We start from the raw sequence: 21746 nt of genomic DNA, 5'->3' as shown, positions 1-21746 counted from the left end.
TCACAGTCTCCTGACTAATAGCACAAAAATGATGGCCTATCTTCATAATTTTGCCCCAGTAAACATATACCATTTGAATTACATTCTGGATAAAGTAGCACCAAGGAATACCATTTGACAGAGCTTGGGCTCTTATGATGCTATTCTCCACCTTCCTGTAAATATTCCATCCTTGAATAATGCTAAAGAAATAACATTTTCATTTTGGCTCACTGCTGTCGCAACTGCCAAACTAGTCAATTTGTATAAATAATAGAACAAGCTTCTATTGTTTCTCATCTGACACAGTGCCAACTAGTCAGTCTACCTTTTCCAAGAGGGAAATCATGTTTTTAAACTCTTTACCTAATTTTAATGTCCCTGGAGTTGTACACATTAAATTCTTTTGGTACACTGAACTAAGTATATATATATTCAAGCACTTATTCCTTTAAATTAGGTTATATAAAGACTACTGATTTCCATGATCCCATTAAAGAACAAACCCTATGGGAGTATTTGAAAGCCCAAGTGAATCTGTTTTCTTTCTGATATTGTAAAACAACGGTAATTTAGTGATCTTGAATTCTCTAAATTACTCATCTCCCAGCACATCGATTAATGTTTGCCTAATTCAGATTTCTGGAATCAATTACCCATCCTGGAAGAGAAAAAAAAAATGGCTGTGTACTTCTGGTTTTGCAACTTTAATTGTCAGCCTGTTTTTTTTTTTTTTTTGATTATTTGTTTTTTGTCTTTCAGCATCATTTGTTGCAATGAGAAAAGCAGATCCAATCTTATTATCCTGTATACGGTTGATAGCATCCAAAATTTATAGAACAGAAATATTCACTAGTTAAATATGCTAAGGGTCTGTAGAAAGTAAATGGTTACATAGCTCAAGGGTCACCTTTGCATACCTTATATGGTATGACCTACATGCCTGAAATTCTTAGAGATGCATTACTTTGACTAGTAATCATTCTCTCTGTGAGATCCTTTTGCTACTTGAAATGCTTTATTTGAAGATGACTTTAGATTTATGGAAAAGAACAACACTGTTTCTATATGCCCTTCACTCAACCTCCCCTTACAGTAACTCCTGATATAACCATGGTACATCTGTCCATATTAAGAAACTAACATTCAGATTTTACCAGGTTTTCTGATAATGTCCTCCCCCTGCTCTATAAGTATCCAATCCAGGATACCATGTCACATTTTGTAAGACCTCTTTTGTGAATACAAAAATTTCCAGGTAGTGTAATTTATTAAATTACCAGCCAACCCTACTATGAACTCATTTATTATATCAATTTTCTCCTGGGAGGAAAAGATAAGGGCAATATAAAAATCCTGGGTATGTGAGGGTCTAAAAAGGAATTGTGAAGGGAAGGAAATGCTGCCAAGAAAGGAGGTAACAAATCAAAGCCAAAGACATTCAATTTTGCCTGGGGTAGGCTCTGTGCAACTATGTGTAATTAGCTTCTTCAATTACTACAATTTGACAAACTAATTTTCATTCAAGAGAAAACAACAAATCATTAATTATGCTAATAAGTCACGGATTAAAACCTTTGTGTGTTGATTCTACATGCTCTGTGATTTGCGCCCTTGGTCAGCCATCATTTTGCTTCGTCAGCCTTTCCAGATTCTCACTGCTGAAAATCCTGTGTGAAGACATCTTTGACTGCCCAGCCCTGAGCAGCACTACTCACTGCCTCTACAGAACCAGTTTGCAACCAGCTCTGCTATTGGATATACCTCTCTGTGATGCCCTCAGTAACTACAGTCTTGTTCTGACAGCTACTTGAAAGCAAAGATGTATTTTAAGCAGCAGCAAAGTGTTGTGATTAAAAGCATGAGCTTTATAGTCTAAATTGGGTTCAAATGTTAGCTACCTTGGGCAAGTTAAATAACCTCCTTAAACTTCAGTTTACTCCTCTGTAAAACAGGGGCAATAATAAGGCCTAGTTATTTTTGTTTGGGGTACTAAATGAGATGATCCCCCTAAATATGTGTTTGGCATACAGTCATCCCTGAAACCCATAAGGTCAATCTTATCCCTGATCTCAACCAATCCTAAAGTCAGGAAGGACAAAGGACATTGTTTCAGTCCTGTCGTCCAGGGAGGTTTAGAATTTAGCCACCTCTTCAAATGTAGGATCTCTGAGATCGGCCATCACTCTGGAAACCCATGCTGTTCTCTTACCTCCCTCACTGCTGGACAGACCTAGGACTCTCTCCCCACATGGACATGCCTAGGAGCTCATTTTCTATCTTTTACATTGGCTCAGTGGACTTCTGACTTCCTCCTAGGTACCAGCTCCCAAGACTTCCTGGTTATAATGCCAGGCACTATTCCAGGCACTGGTGATAAAGTGCTGAACACGAGATGTTTTGTGCCTTCATGAAGTTTACATCACTATCATCTACAGCAAAGAGTTCCAGACCAAATCACTCTTCCCTAGGTTCCCAGTGTCGACTGACCAGATTTGTCACTGGGTTCCAACTGAGAAAAACTCCAGTGTTCCTTGGCCTGTGCTGTCCCCTGTCTCGCCTAGAGCCTCTAGCCATTCTCTGCTGTAGAGTGAGTTTCCTGAGCATTGGTGTCAGAACTATCCCCTCCTTTCTACTTGCTTTTCACATATTCTGGGCTGCCATGACTACCACATCTAGTAATAAGTTAAACTTTACAAGAGCAATAAAAACACCCATGTGGTTACACCCTTATTAGTAATAGTAAACTGAAATCATGTCAGAATTATCTACCTTACATAACTGGTTTATAGATTCAAATACTTTGTACCTTTAGGTCTCTTCAATCTTAAGTGGGAAACACATAGCTAGTAATAATATTCCTAGTTTCAAATCTTGCATTGTCTATCACTAATATGTATTTTATATAAATAGATCTGGTTACATAAGAAGCAACTATATTTAGAACAATGGCAAAGTTCTATTGTTCAATAAATTGTGCTTCTGTGAGGAGAGACCAGTGCTGGGTGGTGTTATATGCTGCTCAAGTACTCCTTAATCACTTATCACATTCATAGCCTAAGGCCTATTTCGGTTCCTCTAACAACCTAACCATTTCCTACTTCAAAACATGTGCATATGCTATGCAATTATCTTTGGGGGAATTCTCTTCCACAGACCAACTCCTAGTCATCCCTGAGGTCTCATCTTCAACATCTTCCTCAGACAGTCCTTCGTTATCTTCTAAACTAAATCAAATTCCTTGTTATATCTACTCATTATAGTTTTCACTTCTCCTTCATGGCATTTGTCACAATTATAATTATTCTATTTGTGGTAAGTATAGTTAGTGATCAAGAGCACAAGCTCTGGGATCTGAATACCTGAGTATAAATTTAACTACTTATTGGGGTAAATGATATGAATAAATGATTTAATTTCTCTGTGCCTCACCAGTAATAGTACATACCTCATAGAGTTGTGAAGATTTAAAGAAATTATCCTCATAAAGCCTGCTATATAGTAAGTGCTCAGTAAATGTTAGCCACAATAACTATGATTTAATATAATAATAATAATAATAATAATAATAATACAAGTTTTCTGGCAAAGACCACTTCTATTTGTCCCCTGATGCATATTTCCAGGGTTTGGCATAATCCATGACACATAGTGGATGATCAATGCATATCTGCTGAATTACTGAATAAATTACTTTTGGTCAGAGTTTACTGTTTAGAGGGAAAAGTTGTTCATGAATGAAATTAAGTAAGAAAACAAAGGCAAGCAATATGAGAAATGAATAACTTTCATAAATTCAGGAGGAAAAGAAAAGAAACAATTTGCCGGATTCAAAATTTAGCCACAGATTCCTGAAAAACTTTTTAGAGGGAAAAAATAATTACATGCTAAAAGTTGTTATTTTCAATAACAAAATACAATTAAGATATGACCAAATAAACAAAAGTAAAATTGGTATTTGCCTTATATGACATTATGCATATGTTCCTGAAAAGGTACACAAGGGCATTCAAATATTAAGTGCACGAGGGAGACTGCTAGTTAAAGGATTACTACTATAAACAAATCACAATCCTCTAATTGGTCTTTTCCTATAAACTTGGATTTTCACATATTGGATTTAGTCTTAGATCAAGGTTCACCAGAATTTAAATTAATTTAAATGCAGACATACTATAAAAGTCACATAAATTCAAGATGCCCAAATGTGAAATTTGGAGAAGCATTTTGTTTAGTAGCAAAGGATAATATTAGCATTGTGCATTAAATCCCTAGGAAAATAAACTAGGCTTCTAAGTACCAACATAATTGCAAGTCTCCTTATGAAATCAGAGTGCCAGTCCCATTTAAAGGCTTGTATTAGCTTCAGCGATAGGTATATAAGTACATCTGAAATATCCAAATGGGGATTTAAAAAGTGTACCTTTCATATGAAGAACAGATATCAGAATTCCTGCAATGCTTGTTTTACTGACTAAAACAAAGACAAAACCTCCAAAGTAACCATGGTCACAATAAAAAACTATTTAAGAGTACTGGAAGTCTTTAAAATGCAGCAAACCAACAGCATTTGTTTCACAGGGTAATATACCCTGTAAGGCATTATTTTCATATTTCCAATCAATATGTAGGATGAACATTGCTAGGTCCTATTTCAAAGTGAATTTAAATTTGGGTCAAAATGGAATTACTCACATACATATATAAAAACCAAGGTTTTCTTTTTCCCTAAAACTCTTTCCAGCTTTATGATTGCAGTACTAATATACTCCATCTTTATTCCTACTCAAATTCACATTCCCAATTGTTGTTTTCACCTGCCATTTTACTAAAGGCATTTATCTTTTCTTCATAGTATTATACTCATGATGATGATTAAAACACTAATATATCTAGTGCTTTTAAATACATATTAACTCCTTCTTTACTTTTTTAATTCATGACTTGACTTAATGTTTCTTCATATGCTAGGTATCTTTAATATACTTAATACGTTTTCCTTATATAATGAACTTTTAAAGGTTGGAATCAGGTGATTAACATAGTATTAGGTAATAAAAGACACACGAATGAAGTGATAATTGAAAATTTATGAGACTAACGCCATGATTTTGCCTAGCACTCCAATGGTTGATTCAAGAAATACTCTTCGGCATTTTCTAAGTATGTCTTTTACTACGTTCTGTGTGTGTGGGGGGGGGGGGTAGATACTCAAATTGTGTTATTACATTGCTTAAATTACAGTTCAATATCTAGTTTCTAAGGCTGGAGGGAACTTAGAGACATACAAAATTTTTCCAGGCACTTCTGCAAATTACAATGGGTGAAGATCATTATGGGACTTGATGACAACCTTGACTTACATTTCCAGGACAACAGGAACTGTTAAGGTTATAGATCTTAGGATGCTGTCATGTTTTTCTTCTGCTCCTCTCCTAGCAACAGATGCAGTTACAGAAAATGCTTTAGAAATTGGGGTTCATTAGCTATTTTAAAAGGTGGAAATATTTATAAAGGGTGAAAATTGCACCTAAAAATATCTCAAGGCTATGAAAACCACTGAGAATCTTTGAGTTCTGTGTTTAAGATCTTCAAATAATGTGTAATCAGAAAGGAGACCTCCATCATGTAATTAGCTTCACCTTCACACTTGCTGGAAGAGACAGAGACTATTGCACCCATTTATTTCCCCTTCTTGTAGGGGAAAAAAATCTCCTACAGTTGGAATATTTTTAAAGTCTTCATATCTTATCTTTGAGATTTGCATTTGTTTATTGACAATTTTACAAAAGTTTGGGGTTAAGAGAAAAGTTATTTCAAAGACATATAAGAATTATTTGATTCAGTTTGGGGTTAAGAAAAAGGTTATTTCAAGGACATGTGAGAATTGTTGTAAATTATGTCATCATGATTGATAACAAAGCCAGAATATTAATGAGGAGAAATCTGAAATTTCATCTGAAATTTGTTGCTGGACATCTTTTCTATTTCATATAGAATGGCACTAAATAGTGGTCTAAAAAGAAATCCATATGAATCTCTGACAAATTAGAAATAATGCCTGTTACACTATGCAGGCCACAGCCTGTCAGGTAAGCATTTCTTCCCACGTGGAAGCAACAATGCATATATTAGCTATGTAAATGTAAAATCCACACACAATTTCCAGGTTAGGATATATTTAAAAAATATAATGATAAATAATGCATAGTAATACCAAGCCTGATTCTGCAATGTCTGGGCATCCACAAATAATTTATAAGGAGTATGAAACAAATCTTTTAGATAGATCTAATAACTAATACATCACTAAGAAATAATGTAGGAACTAGTAATAGATTATTTCTTGCTAACAAATGAAACTCCTAAATCTTAAATATTAGTTGAAAAAATAAGTTAGAAAACAGCTTACTCAAGTTATTTAATGCACGGTGGTTCTTCATAATGTAGTTTCTCTCCATTCTTTTACTACACATCACATCCAGCCAAGATATTTTTAATTTGGGGAATGAACAAATGATCACGGATGAATGATGTGCAATGGTTGCTGATAAGGTGATTTAGCAGAAACTTGTCTTTCGTGAAAGAATTTAAAAGTGCTAACCAGGTAGCTAATGTATATTCCTTTGGGTTAGTTAAAAAAAAAAGAAAAGAAAAAGAAAAAGAGAGAATGTGAGAGAGACAGAGAGAGACAGAGAGCGACGGAGAGAGAGAGACAGAGAGCGACAGAGAGAGAGAGAGAGAGAGAGAGAGAAACAAACAAACGAACAAACAAACAAAAAAAGAAACAGAGAAAGAAAGAAAGAAAGAAAGAAAGAAAGAAAGAAAGAAAGAAAGAAAGAAAGAAAGAAAGAAAGAAAGAAAGAAGAAAAAACCTCATGGTCAGGAAGCAATTCAAGGTCTAATAAAAGAAAGTTAGCTTCTACTCTCAGTTTTGCCACTAACAGTCTGGATGAAAGAAGCTAGGCAAGTAGTATCACTTGTCTAAGAGCTATATTCTTCATTTGTAAAATGAGAACAATAGCTGTCTTGCTTAGCTCATAGGTCGATGTGAGGATCAAGTCAGTCAACAGATATGAAAGTGTTTTGTAAGCAGTAGAAGACTCAATACATGTAGAGAATTAAAATCTAATTTCCCAAAATCAACGCTTTTTTAAACAACTCTAGATATATGAACATAGGTGACATGTGAGTACATATATGTAAGCACGTACACTCATAAAAGCATACGAAAAGCAACTGTATGTTTTGCTAACTTTCATATTTGTTAAACTTTCATCAATATTTGAACTCTGCTCTTATTTTCAATGTTCTAGTCCTCTGGTCTAAATAGTTAAAACAATGTACCAGAGTGCACGTTAGAGGAAGGAGTGGGTACACTCCCAAATTTTCTCGAATACACCAGTGAACTTCCAGCTGTTTGGATTTTAATCTAAGGGTTCTTCTATTAGCCATTGGTACGATGATGGATGGCTTAATCTTGGGGCACGTGAAGATTATTCACATTTTCTTGGGTCATAGGCTCTTTAAATTTACCAAAGTCACATAGCCATCTTTAAAATGGAGAATAAGGCATGGTTGGCTTTTATTTAAAGGAATGTGAATATGGTCACAGTGTTGTCTAGAAAAATGTTGGCTAAGCAAGGAGGGGCTAGAAGGGACAATAGAATGCTTTCTCAGGGGCCTTTCACATCAGATATTCCATAGGAATGAACATGACACACTATGTTTTATAAAACTTTTTTTTTCCAGCTCAAAAGAGAAAACATATGGAAGAGAACTTGTGGATTTTGAGTTGCTAAATAAAGAGGAATCTAGGTTTTATATCTGCAGAGAGTTTCTATTCATCTTGAAAAAACTGCTCTACTTATTGGTAAGAAAAAAATAGTATATAGATTGTAATTTAAATAAAGTCACGCTTAAGTTTTCAGGCAAGGAGGGCATAATACTACAGTATGTATTCAGAAAAGAGAAAGAACGAAACATTTCACTAACATTTGAGGTAAGTGCTAGAAGAGTGGGATATCTATCCATAATTATTGGAGAGAGGAAAGAAGGGACTTCAGTTTTAGTCTATTGCTAGAGCAATTATCCTTGGTATTAAGGCAGAATGAAGTTCCCTGTAAGTACTTTCTTACAGATAATCACATTCTAAGAAAAAACAAAAACAAAAACAAACAAAACAAACAAACAAAAAACAAAGAGTGAACTGAACAATCATCAAGAACATCTAAAAAATAATCTCTTTAAAAAAATAAAAATTGATTTATCTTTTTCTTGGCTTTAAAAATCAACTATAACTGCAACTAAATCCTGAGTCAGTGCAATCTCTTCAGGATAGACTAACTCAGGAAAAGTGCCTCTTCCTGAGTATCCTAAAATCCATGCTCACTCATTCACTTAACAAGTATTTACTGGCACCTACTGTGTTATGGGCTCCTTCCAAGTGCTAGCGATAGGAAGACAAATAATATACAGCTTTCAAATGAATGACCTTGATGACTCATAGAGACATATGAAATGACAATTATAATGGAATGAAGTACGTGCAATGGTAGCACAATAAAAGGACTCCTAATCTGAATGGAGAGACTCAGAGGTGATCTCTGAGCTGAGTTTTAATTGGTAACTGAGAAGCTGTCAGGTTTTAAAGATGGTGGATTAAATGAAAACATCAATTTCCACTCCTTCCTGAAACCTCACTAAAGTATAGCAAAGGGTCTTTTAAAAAGGCATATACTCAAAGGTCCAAGAAGATAGGAGAGAAGACAACGTCAAAATTTGAGAAATCTAGCACACAGAAAAACACAGAAACCTGAGTTGGCAGTGGGGTCAGCTGAGACTCAGAAACTAGTAGCCTTAGATGAAGTTAGAATGAGGATGAGACTGAAGAGAAGCCATTTGTTGAAGTTTATTTAAGAAACTTTCTTTAAGAGTTCCTCTCCTCTATGCAACTCAGTAACAGTTCCATGCAACTTGGTAACAGGCCCTCATCACACCAGGAATAAGACTAGAGGTTTATTCTCCAGAGACACTAGGCACATTTGAGGGCAGGGTACTCTGCTGAAAACGGGGATAAATCAAAGTTTACATACTCAGTGAGATCCCCAGCTTTCTTTTTCTACTTGGTTGCCATAAGGCTGGATAGGAGGTGTATATCCTCCTTCAAGAGATTGGAACACACTTTTTGAAGACTCTGACTTACCTAAGGGAGAAATCTAAGGATACTAAAATCTGAGACCCTCAGAGAATTAGGCAAACCAGACCAATCTACAGTGAAGACAACCACCACCAGAGCTATCCTATTAACCCCTACACTTCCCCCCACAGAACTGCTGAGTGATTTTTTAAGTCCTATAGCCACAGATCACTGGACTTTTGAGAAAATTCTCTATTGTGAAAGAAAGACTAAAACAAACAAGAAGGAAAAATATAAAGAAAATAGAGTTTACACATGGATACAAAGAAAAGAAATGATGCTGTTAAAATATTTCTATAAAAAAAGGAATATTCAAAAGGAAAAATGTATTAGAAATTTGAAGTACTACAGCAGAGCTGAAAGACTAATACAGATTTGGAAGATAAAGCTGAAGAAATCATTCAGAAGTTAGAGCGAAAAGACAAAGGAAAAATTGGAGCAAAAAAAAAAAAGAAAAAGAAAGAAAGAAAGAAAAAAGCTAGAGGATCTTCCCAAAATGTCAAATGTCATGATAGGGGTATTCCAGACAGAAGAGAGAAAATGGTCATGGAAATGGAATAAATCCTCAGTGACATAATTTGATAAAATCTGCAGATGTAAGAGCCCAATGAGGTTCTAACACAATAAATAAGAACAGAACCAAAACAATGTACATCATGATGAAATTCCACTAATCTTACATATTTGTAAAGGAGAAATGTTTTCCTAAGAAGGGTCAAGAATCAGAATGGTCTTGGTCTTCTCAAGCTACATCTGAGCCAGCAGGCGCCGAAGCATTGCCTTCTGATTCTGAGGGAAACATTTCCAACTTAAAATTCTATACAGAGTCAACCCGTCAATCAAGAGGGTAGACTTAAGACGTTTTCAGACCAACAAAGTCTCAAAACTTAACTTTTACTAAGGAAATTATTGCAAGATGAATACAACAAAACAACGACAAAAGTGGAGGAGGAGCTTCTGGGAGATATCAAGAAAGAGGAATATGTAAATAAAGGAAACTGGAGAACCAAAGTGAGAGAGCGAGGGAGATAACTGGGTACCGGCTCTTCAGCTGGCCTAAAGAGCAGCCGTCTAGATGAGGACAGGCCAGAGGCTCCAAGAAAGATTCCTACAAGAAATTTAAACTGATAGAAAACTTAATGGGTCTGAAAGTGTAGAGAGGAGGTTTACATAAGTAGGGGAGAAACAAATAAGAAAAGAAAGTAAATTAAAAAACAAGAAAAGTATTAATTCTAGGGAAAAACAAAACTTATCTTCTGGAAAGGAAGAGAAAATACAGTACAGTATATGACCTGGCTGCAAATAGTATTTACATATTCAATATTATATATAGGCCATTAATATTGATCCAACCAAAATCACAAATAAGAATTTAGCCTTCTGTTGTGGAAAGTCAAGTGATAATGCCTGCCATAGAAAAACCAAAAATTAGCAAAGTAAGCATGTTATGTAGAGAAATGGAAAACTCTGAAAGAATAGGCTAAAAGAGAATCCCTGTTGTGACCACAAACAGCAAAAACACACAGTAGGGGGACGTGTGACATTAATGACTTTTTTGTTAAGCAAAAACAGACATTTTTTTAAGCCACTAAAACTCAGGCTTTCTCTTGTGTGTAATGGAACCGATTCCTAAAAGATAACGAATTCCAGGAAGTAGATTTTCTGGTTGATATTTTTTACAGAAATTCTCTACTTTTAATAAATTTTTAATCTCACAATTCATACTAAAAAAAGACTATTCAATTATCTGCTGCTACCAACCACTCTTCTTTAGTAATTTTTCCCCTCCAAGGCACCCTATTCTCCCATTCTTGTGTGCTTACTTTCTTCTCCTCTGCTGACATGCCAGAGGCTTCCTCCGCTCTCATGCGTACATTTACTCTGCCCTTTGCCCCAAGCATTATGAAATCAATTACTTATTACACTACTAAGTAATGTCATTTCCTCTCATCCTTTTGTCACTTGGCCTTGAAAACAACATCCATCTTCTTTTCAGAGCAAGACCCAAATAAGTAGGTCTTAAAATCCTTACAACGTCAAGCTAGGTCTAATCAACTGGAACCAGAGAAAGGAGGAGGAACATTTGTGTCAATTTCTTGCATACGTTGAATTATTTTCTTTGACAGAAACATGTCACATTTTTTCTTTGTGACATTCAGTTGAGCTGATCACAGGATACACAGCGGGCCAGTGACGGGGCTCGACAACCTGGCAATCTCGCCATTATCCAAGCTCCCCTGGTCGCAGCACTGCTGGAGCCAGATTACCCTTCTCTCCAGGAGAAAAACTCACATCTTCTGCATGGATTACAGTGCACTCACAGTGTTTGGTTCAAAGAATAAATACGGGGCATGCAGCAATGATAACACCAATGCCAGTACATTTCTCCTGACACCAGGAGAGTTAATTCCTCCTTTTTTTTTTTTTTTTTTTTAGAAAACTGACATATAAATATATCTTGATTTCTGTTTTCTGTATAATTGTTTGCTTCCAAATAAGCAAGGAACTGACTTTCCTTGCTGTCTAGTAAGCAGTAATATTTTCCTTTTCTTAGACTGGACTAACAAAGAAAGACAACCAGGCTCAATCTTCCAAAACTAGTTATTTTTTTTTAGTTATTACTGAAAATAAATTTTAAGGCTTAAAAATAAAACTATTTTGACTCAGCATAAATGTTGTTATTCTGTTTTTTAAAACCTTATGCAAAAAATTTAAAAAATAAATTGTAGCTATTAATTCATTTGTAATTACTTAAAGAATATACAAGAATTACAAACTTGAAGTAACTGTTCTTTCATTATAGTTCTCTCAGTGTTACTTTCTAAAATATATACTGCTTGTAGGACAATAGAAACCAATCATACCTAAATAATAAAATAAATCGCATTTATCAGAAAAATGGCACTGTGTAGAGCAACGTATTATTTTTATTTGGTTCACAGAGTCATATGGAAGAGCCTGGGTTTAATCACAAGAGGTACTGTAAAACACATTTGTGACATCTTCTAACCTAACTCATGCCTACATGAGAGATTGGTACATCTTATGAATTAAACATAAGTCCTGATTTATGTTCGGTTATCCCTCATATCAAAAACTACAGTAGCAGAGCTGTGTCACTGTGAATTCATTTAATGATATCGATGAGACAGCCAGCACAGAGACTGTAAAGTAACCACCAGTGCATAGCACAATCCTATAAATCACTTCTGCAGAGTGGTTCGGCAATAAATAACAAGTCATTAATTCATCGTAAGTTATGCTAAGAGGTTCAAACTAGACTGTAAATAAATGCCTCTGGTACAATATTCAAAGCCAGAAATGTCTGGCATTAAAATAATTTTATAAAAGAAAAACTTCATTGAGCAGAATTAATTCATTGTGGAGTTACCTTGGCAGATATAAAATAACACAGAATAAAAAAAAAAAAATTGACCCCTAAAATTTCCTACATCCAGAGAGAAACACGTTTCAGATATTAAACTCAAAGAAATTTTTTTTAGTGCCCAAATTATGAACTTATCCAGTGAATGATATAATGGTCCTGCCTTAAAGCCCTTGAATAAGCTAATAGTATTCTTGTAAAGAATAAGCTAGTAAGAATGGGGCTAGTTATTCAAATGGTTTTGCCTTGTTGCAGACATAGGCCCCATAGGAAATAGGTAGCTGTGGCCATAGCCACTTACTTTGCTTTCTTGTGTGAATAAGAAAACATTTGAGTTCAAGTGACTTTCACTACCCTCCTCCCCACAGTTGCTACCTAGTGAGTGCTGCCCCCTTAACTACCTTTTCTTCCCAAGTCATCAGAAATGAGTCCCTCAAGCTGCCCAGGGTGACACCATCTGGCCCCACCTGGCTCTCGTGACCCTGTGCGGAACCCATGCCACACGTTCACCTTTCCTGCCCCCTCTACTCAAAGTCCTGCCTCTGCTACATGGCTGCCAAAGAGTCCAAACAAGTTTATTTCAAGATTTACTCTTCACAAGTAATCAATGGACAATGGGCACAGTTGGAATAGCAATCTAACTAAAAGTGATGACTCTAAAGAAGCTCATGCACTACTTCAGACAGGTAAGAGACATATTTTGCAGGAGAAGTGGCCTTTTATTGTAGCTTGTAGTTGGCTAGCACTGAATTTTCCTGGGCTATAGGGTATTTGCATAAATATAACACAGATTAATCTTTTCTTGTTCTTACTGCTTTATAATCTGTAATCAAGGGACTCAAAATGAGTTCTCATCAGCAAAGAGTATTTATCCAATCCTTTATGCAGAATCTGAACACAAAGGTCCTAAATATAGTAGCATTTTAACTATATTTCAAGCTTATATCTCAGTTTCTGCTTAATATCACTTTAAAGCCTCTTTTATCATTATTGTTCTAATTCTAGATTATCTAATATTAGTGTTTAAAATTACTTCCTCTCTAATGTATTTGCTTGCATTTTTAAGCTTCAATTTTGTCATTATTTCCTATCTCCAACATTCTCTAGGGATCTTTTCAATTTTGCCTTGTTCCTCACTGGTATTTAGTAACAAACACTTCTCCATTTAGCATCATTTGAGAATTTAATTAACTTGCTGTTTTCCCTTGTCTCGGGTCAATAATGAGGATGTTAAAGTAGATGTGCCATTAGTCTTCCTGGAAGGTTACTGAAAACCTATTCTCTTACTACGTACATGACCAGTTATCCTCTGTGATCCTCTGATTCGTGTTTTCTTTTGTTTTGTTTCCTATTACATGGTAACATCCATATCCTTATTAGTTTGAAGTTTCTCATTAAAACTGCATGGGAATTGAGAAAAAGATAATAGCCAAGTAACAATGTTTAGTATCTTTATAGTTACTGATACCCAGGAATATCAAGAAGGCATACACTAAAAAAATTCTTTATGATTTTCTTCTAAATAAAAGTAACTTTAACTTCACATGGGGAAACTAAGGCAGAGAAGACAATGACATCAGAACTTTAACGAGTCAATCTACTTTTGTCTCGACTTATTCTAAGGAGAAGACACATATTATTTTTAAAAGCCAGTATATACATACACGAAAAAATGCTTCATTATTTGGACCTAGTTAAAAAATTGGATTTTCCACATAAGAGAATTTTCCAGATGAGTCCAGAAAACTGAAACTTATATCATAAGCATAGCAAGACAAATCTTAAATTTGGAGTACAAGTAACGTATCAGGAAGGTCTTTAAGAAAAGGAAGAAGGTTCAAGGAAGAAGGTTGAAGATCTCTGTCCTCTGTATTTTACTTAACTTCCTTTCCTCTATTTTTCTATTGTAACATGCCGGTTTGACTCCTTTAATGAATCAGAAGACCACGTTTTTTCATTTTCTTTCAACTTTTTCGTTTTTCCCCCAGCAGTGGTTTTCCTAAACACTCAAAACTATACTTATTAATCAATTTATTTACTATTTCCATATATGTAGTCTCCAGACCATAGTATTTTTAATTAAGAGCTTCTTTAATTTTCTTGTTTTCCCTTTTCATATAGTAATAACCAATTCTGTGTAGCTTTGGGAAAGCATTGATTAGTTAAATCTAAAAAAGCCAAACGCTAAGGAATAGAGTAGACTGGTGGTTATCAGGGGCTGAGGGTGGGGGTTGGGAGATATGAGGAGATATGGTTTAAGGGTACACATCTGCGACCAGCAGATATATAAGTCCTGAAGATCTGATGTACAGCACAGTCACTGTAGACAATAATACTGTTACAAACTTCAAAATTGTTAAGAGACTAGATTTTAATTGTTCCCACCACAAAATGATAATTATGTGATTGTAGAAGAAGTGTTAGTGAAAGAAATAATAATTATGTCACATGCTAAAGCATTACCTAACATTACAGTTGTAATCACATCACAATACATAAATGTATCAAATCACCATGTACACCTGATATATACAACGTCATACATGTCACTCATGGCTCAAAAATTAAACAGTTTTTTAAATAGAAAAAAAAGAACCCAATCGACTGGGACTAAACCTAAGCTACAATGCTGCCTCTATCAGCTATCGAAACTAGCTGTGTAATGAGAAAGCTATTTAAGCGCTTGAGCCTCTGATTCCTCATCTGTAAAATGAGGATAATAATTCTGCTTATTTCATAAGATTCTTGTAAAGATTAAATGAGAATGAAATAAATAGCCTAGGATAGTGGATGGCACACCAAAAGACACTTGGGGAATCAGATATTCCTAAATAAAAATAAGGTTGGATAATCTAACAAAAGCTTTTTTTTCTGATTTGGGAGTTTGTTCTGGTTGACTTATAAACGAAAATTAAATTTTAGATGTTTGTAAGTTAGTTCTTACATTTAATGAATGACCTTATTGGAAGGAATATAGTTACCTGAACTTAAGCCCTTCCTGAAAACCCAGAATATAAACCAATGTGAATTAATAAATCCAAATAAAATTCCTCCATTTTCATCAGTAATCAAGGGTCAGTATTGTGGTGTTTGAATGTAACACTTCACTGTGTTTGTTGCATTATTAATACGTGTAAAAAGGATGGAGAGTGGAAGATTGGAACTCAGTCTGCAATGCCCTCCAGAAAGCCCAGATGGCCTATGAACAGAAAGATGGGTGCGGTGTGTAGAAGACTTGGTTGGGCTTTACTGCGGGCTGTCACCATCTAGTTCAGTGATATTGAATTAACCTTTCTGCATCTCAGTTTTCTCATCTTTAAAATGAGAGGTTGCCTTCAAAAAACTAAGAATAAAAGTACCATATGACTCTGTAATCTCTCTTCTGGGTATTTACCCCTAAATTTGAAAACGTTTATCTGTAAAGACATATGCACCCTGATGTTCACTGCAGCATCATTCACAGTGGCCAAGACATGGAAACAACCTAAGCAACTTTTGATAGATGATCAGATAAAGAATATGTGGTACATATATACAAGGGACTATTACCCATAAGAAGAGATGAAATAATGCCTTCTGCAACAATGTGAATGGATCTTGAGATTATCATGCTAAACGGAATAAATCAGATGGAAAAAGTCGAAAACCATAAGATTTCAAGCACGTGTGGGATATAAAACTGAAAGCAACAAACAAGACAAACAGAGACTCATGGACACAGATTACTGGTTATCAGAGGGAAGGAGTAAAGGGAATAAAATATTTGGTAATAGAAGGAAATTTAACTTTGGATGGTGAACACACAAGGCAATATACATATGATGTATTGCTGAATTGCACACTTGAAACCAATTTGATTTTATTAAAAATGTCTCCCCAATAATTTTAATTTAAAAAATAGTAAAAAAATAATAATAAAATGAGAATTTGTATCTTCCTAGCTAACTTTAGAAATATGTTGGAATCTTTCCGTATTATTTTCCATTGCCATTTTTCAATTATCACTGAAGCAACTTAATATACTGAAAAGATTTATTCATGAAAGTGAAATTTGTAGAAGTGCAGACAAATATTATAGAGCTATTTCTGGGTCAATTTTGCTATGGAATTTTTTTCCATTTTCAAATGTTTATTTGAGAAATTCAACTCTCAGTCATATAATCAAATTTTGATTATTTGCCTTTTACTCAGATGAAAAAGACATTAGTTTAAAGATGCTTCTACGTGGTTAAAATGGCCAATATTAATCATGCTCACATTTGTGTTTGTAATGAAACATGTGGTCTAAGACTCAATCTGTACTATTTCTTTTTGGAAAAGCTTAAGGATATTTATATTAAGAATTCACTTTTCCAGTATAGACTAAATAGAATATAAAAGAAAAAATAGACAATGACAATGATATAATAAAATAGCATTAACAGAAAAATGTGTATGTCATTATTTGTGACCATTTTAAAGACCTATAATCATTACATAATTAAGAATTCAGAAAGTGGATATTTATATAATATAATAAAGTCAATTCTTATTTGCTAGCGAAATTTACATTCTTTATGTTTTCTCAAAAAATATAAAATGAGAATGCGACATTCAAATTATACACCTGAAATAACAAAGATTTTTTAAAAACATAAACATTAAACTAAGAGGTTCACTTGCTACTAATTAGTGGCAAAGCTATGCTCTCCAGGGAACTTTGGGTGGGGACAGCAAGCATTGCTTTCCCATTGAATTAGTTCACCTTATGAAACAGACATTTAAAAGAAATTAATTGAAACTTATCAATAAAACAATTTAACAATAGAACAAAAAATACTGCAATGTGAGAGACAATGTTTCTTAAAGTGGTGACTAGGTAATTAGAACCATGATAACAAAACTGGCATTTCACTTGTGAATAACTATCCAACATTATTCTATGGGACTATTACTATTAAAAGTTGAAAAGTTAACTACCTAAAAATTAAAACAAACATTTTATATCTTTGTTATGCTGGCCTTAGTACAAAAATCAAAATATGGTTCTATTTTAATCAAGTTGACTCCATAGCTTAGCTTTTCGTTTTAATAAGGCTGACTTCATAGTTAATTCTACCATGACAATAATATACTTTCATAATTAGGAGTGTGCAAAGAGCATTAGCTATAAGGTTGTTCATCATAAACTATTACAATGGTGAAAAATGGAAATAAGTAAAATGCCCATAATAAGGGACTGATTGAATATATTTTAGTACAGCCATAGAACAGAATACTATCCAGATAATTCTGATTGTTAGAACATCTACAAACTAATGTTAGTATTTTTTTAAAGGCTAGATTAGAAAATAGAATGATGTATGGTAGGACCCCAATTTTGTAAAAAATAAAATTGAACACATATACATATCTAGAGAAATATATCTCAGGATACTCAGTATTCTTATTTCTGGAATAGTAGGAACATAGATGTGTATGTGTGTATATGCATGTAAGGGTATAAGCGTCAATGTGAATGTGTGTGTACAAACATAAGTATTTGCTTAGCTGTAGTTTTAAATGTTTTCTTCAATAAATAAACATTGCTTTCACAATCATAAAATAAAATTATTTCAAAATTTATTTTTAAAAATGTAGTACAAAACTTGTTTGTGGCATACATTTGTTTTCTGTCATTCTTTTAAATTGTAAGTCCAAATTAAGGCATTTCACATTCTGCCCAAAAATGAAATGTAGAAAGCCAAAAGTAGCTTGACATTTTGATAAAAAACAAACTCAGAAAACAAAGTCTAAAACAAGCAGTTGGCAGTAAAAAATGTATGTATTCCAAATATAACACAGATTAAAAAATATAATATGTATTATTTTCAAAGTTTGATTTGGAGTTAACTAAGTGCAGTATAGAATTGATATTACAGAATAAATACTCCTCGAGAAAAATTTCTGATTTCCTTTCATCTTTGAAGAGGTCATCTTTTCTTGCCCCAACTGAGCCATTTAGAAATCTCCCCCTGCTATTATTTGTACGGAATACATGATTGCACAACATACCTAAGGTCCATTTTAGAAAATAAAGAAACTATGTTCTAATAGCAAGATATAAAATTTAAAATCAGGAATTATTTTCCTTGCACTGATGACTTCATAGGACAGTTTCTTCTTCTTCTTCTTCTTTTTTTTTTTTATTGTGATGTTCACTTTATTGCAATGGTCTGGAAGCAAACCTACCATATCCCTGAAATATGCTTGTACATTATATTACAGAACTGAAAAGACCTTCAGAGGATAGGTAGTTAAGCTGTCCTTTTTTTACATCTACAGCACCTGGTCTTCCTAGGTGTTCTCCCATCCATGTACTAACCAGGCCCCAGTACTATCCAGGCCCGAACCTGCTTAGCTTCTGAGATCAGACGGGATCGGGCTTGTTCAGGGTGGCATGGCCGTAAATGAGCTGTCTCTTTTAAGTATGTTGTGTGTGACATGTTCAAAAGATGGCAAAAGAGGCACGTTGCATGATGGTTTCTTCTAATAGGAATCTATTTTCCCTTAAGTCCACAAATATTGCCTTGCTTCCTTATTTCCAAGATCTTTAAACAGAAACATCAAACCAACTCTTCTATTTATAAGTTCTAATGATATATGGATAATACAGACTCAATTGTTGATTTACAAGATATATAATACAAAAATCTCTGTAAAACTATACATTTCAATGTATTTTTTTAAAAATTTCTCCCATGTGGCATTTATTATAAATTAGAAAGTCTAAAAAATATCGAATGTTTTGTTTTAATTTTTAGGTTAAATGCAACCATTGTAAATGCCCAAAAGATATATTTACTTAGATTTCATTATTAAAGTATAAAAATATTAATAGCATTTCATTTTTATACCAGAAAATAATGAATGTCCTAGTTGGTATAATATTTAAAAGACTTGATGTTTTCACCTAATATGATTGTAAGTACATTTTTCTGTTCCATTTTTCCGTCCCTCACACAAAATGATTCCATGCCAAATCCCTTAAATTCCTCTTTTGAAGTTTAAAATTAATTCCCATGGTTGCTCTTCTATAATCCCCCATCTTTTAAAAATGCAAAACATGATTATACTTTTTGAGAAATCGGACGAAATCCCAAATATATTATGTGAGTATGTGCTACAATTTTAAAAAGAAAAATTACACACTCATTCTCAAAACATCTTTCATCAAGGAGTCTAATTCTATAATTAATATGAACAAGGTAACAATTTGCTTTAAGTGTCCTTCATAATGTTAATCAATGTTAAATTATAAAGAACTTCCATGGAAATACACAAGACATGCACATTGATTCTAAATGAAATTCTTTATGAGCAGCTCTATTATACTGAATGGCAATGAATTCTTAATAACGAGGCACTTGATGTGTTATCCAGAACTGGGGTTGACAAGAACATCACTTAGCTTCACTTTCTAATAATAATATAGCAAGTATCTGATAGAGCACATATATGTTTCAATTTAGAAACAAAAATTTAAAGAAAATGATGTTTTAACAAACCTTTTTAATATAGTCTGTTTCCTGTACAGACTTGTCAAATGTTTTCCTCTTTTATAAGCTCATCTTGCCCTTACCATTGGAAGTCCATAACAACAGATGCTGGAATAATTAAAAACGTATCACTATAGATTCTTCCATCACATTACAGACTAGCAAAATGAAGGCGGTTTATGGGTGTCCTTGTGTCACTTTATCCACCTCTTCGTGGCTGACGTGTATGCTTTAATGTGCATCCTTGCATTTCTCCTCCGGCAGGAAGCCTGTCTCTAGGGATCACTTGCAGAAAATAGGACATTGAGTCCATAATTAAAGTAATCTCTTTCCAGGCAGATGCTGCAGTTGGCTCTGTTATCACATATTACAAAAGGCATCTTGAGGGTTATAAAATGTGCAGCAAATAGCTTTGGAGATGAAAAACAGCAATTTTTCATCTAATTTTGATCCACAGACATGTAAGCACTGTATTGCTACTTTTTGGTTTTGAGCCAAATAACTATTATGGTGCTGAGATGAGCCAGGCAGTAACCAAAATTAAAGAATACTTTAGCTTTTATCCTCAAAGTGAGAAAAGCTCTTTTGTAACCATCTTTGCACTTAGCAAATAAGGATGCCATCTCAAATCTGAGCATTAAAGCCTGCAGACAGATTTAGAAAAAAAGGCTTATGCAGCTTAGCTTTACAGCCATACTTTCAACATATTTGCTTAAGTTAAAACCAGAGGTTGATTAAGGGGCCGACTATCTTAGCTCCTTTGCAACTACAGTGTATGTTTTTAATTTGAAGCATTTCTACTGTTTATTTTTCATATAATATTTTAGAACATTGCTTTTTGAATTATGTCAGCCAGATAACTAAAATGCTCATATTATTCATAATTCGTTCTATAAATACTAGTAGTGGAAACAAATGGAGGAGATTTGACTAGCATATTTTTGTTCCCAGTTTAGGACTTGTCCATGTGAGTAACCAAAAGCTGACCTCAATACTGTAAGGTGCTAAAATGAAGATGGAAATGATTTTGTTTAATATTTATTTCTCAGTGCTGAATAAGGCAACTTCTGAATATTAATTGATTCATTCTTAAAGAAGTTATCTTAGAATTTCAGAAAATATATGGTTTAATTTTTTATTTCCCCAAATTGTGTTATTTTAACTTTTAACAGTGAAGTTTTACATAGACTTGAGCCTTACAATTAAAAAATACCACTAATAATATTAACTTTTACATTTTATATTAATCTAAATAGGATTCCAAACAAGAAAAATCTTATTTAACTTAATTAACACTGGAAATATTTATATTCTAGCATGTTTATGCTTTCAGAATTACTATTTGGAAGAGGAGTTTATATATTATTATTTGAATTATTAGAGTAAAAAAACTGGAAGTCGGAATTTTAAATTGTTGATAAAATTTCGTTAAATCTCCAAATTGGTATTTCCAGAGCACTTAAAATGTTATAAAGTCAGCTGTCACCAGTGCATACCTGGAAGTTTAAATAGCATAGTATAAACCCTAATTCTCTAACACAATCTTCTGGTACATTTGTGCATTCATGAATTTTTTCATTCAAGTATCCATACAGTGCATTTATCCATTTTGCAAATAATTACATAATTTTTGTCCAAATAATTTTATAATACTACATACAATTAA

At 33.8% G+C, this 21746-nt stretch overlaps 1 protein-coding gene and 1 pseudogene across 2 annotated transcripts in view; both read right to left on the bottom strand.

Moving 5' to 3' along the window:
- RELN (reelin) overlaps positions 1–21746 on the bottom strand; it is a 456216-nt gene that overhangs the window by 289537 nt on the left and 144933 nt on the right. The window lies entirely within an intron of this gene.
- LOC118611272 lies at positions 18858–18993 on the bottom strand (annotated as a pseudogene).

This window comes from Rousettus aegyptiacus, unplaced genomic scaffold, assembly GCF_014176215.1.
Source record: "Rousettus aegyptiacus isolate mRouAeg1 unplaced genomic scaffold, mRouAeg1.p scaffold_m13_p_13, whole genome shotgun sequence".
In the NCBI taxonomy this organism is placed as follows: Eukaryota; Metazoa; Chordata; class Mammalia; order Chiroptera; family Pteropodidae; genus Rousettus; species Rousettus aegyptiacus.
The sequence above is the reverse complement of the archived record's forward strand: the minus strand, read 5'-3'. Positions and strand labels throughout refer to the sequence as shown.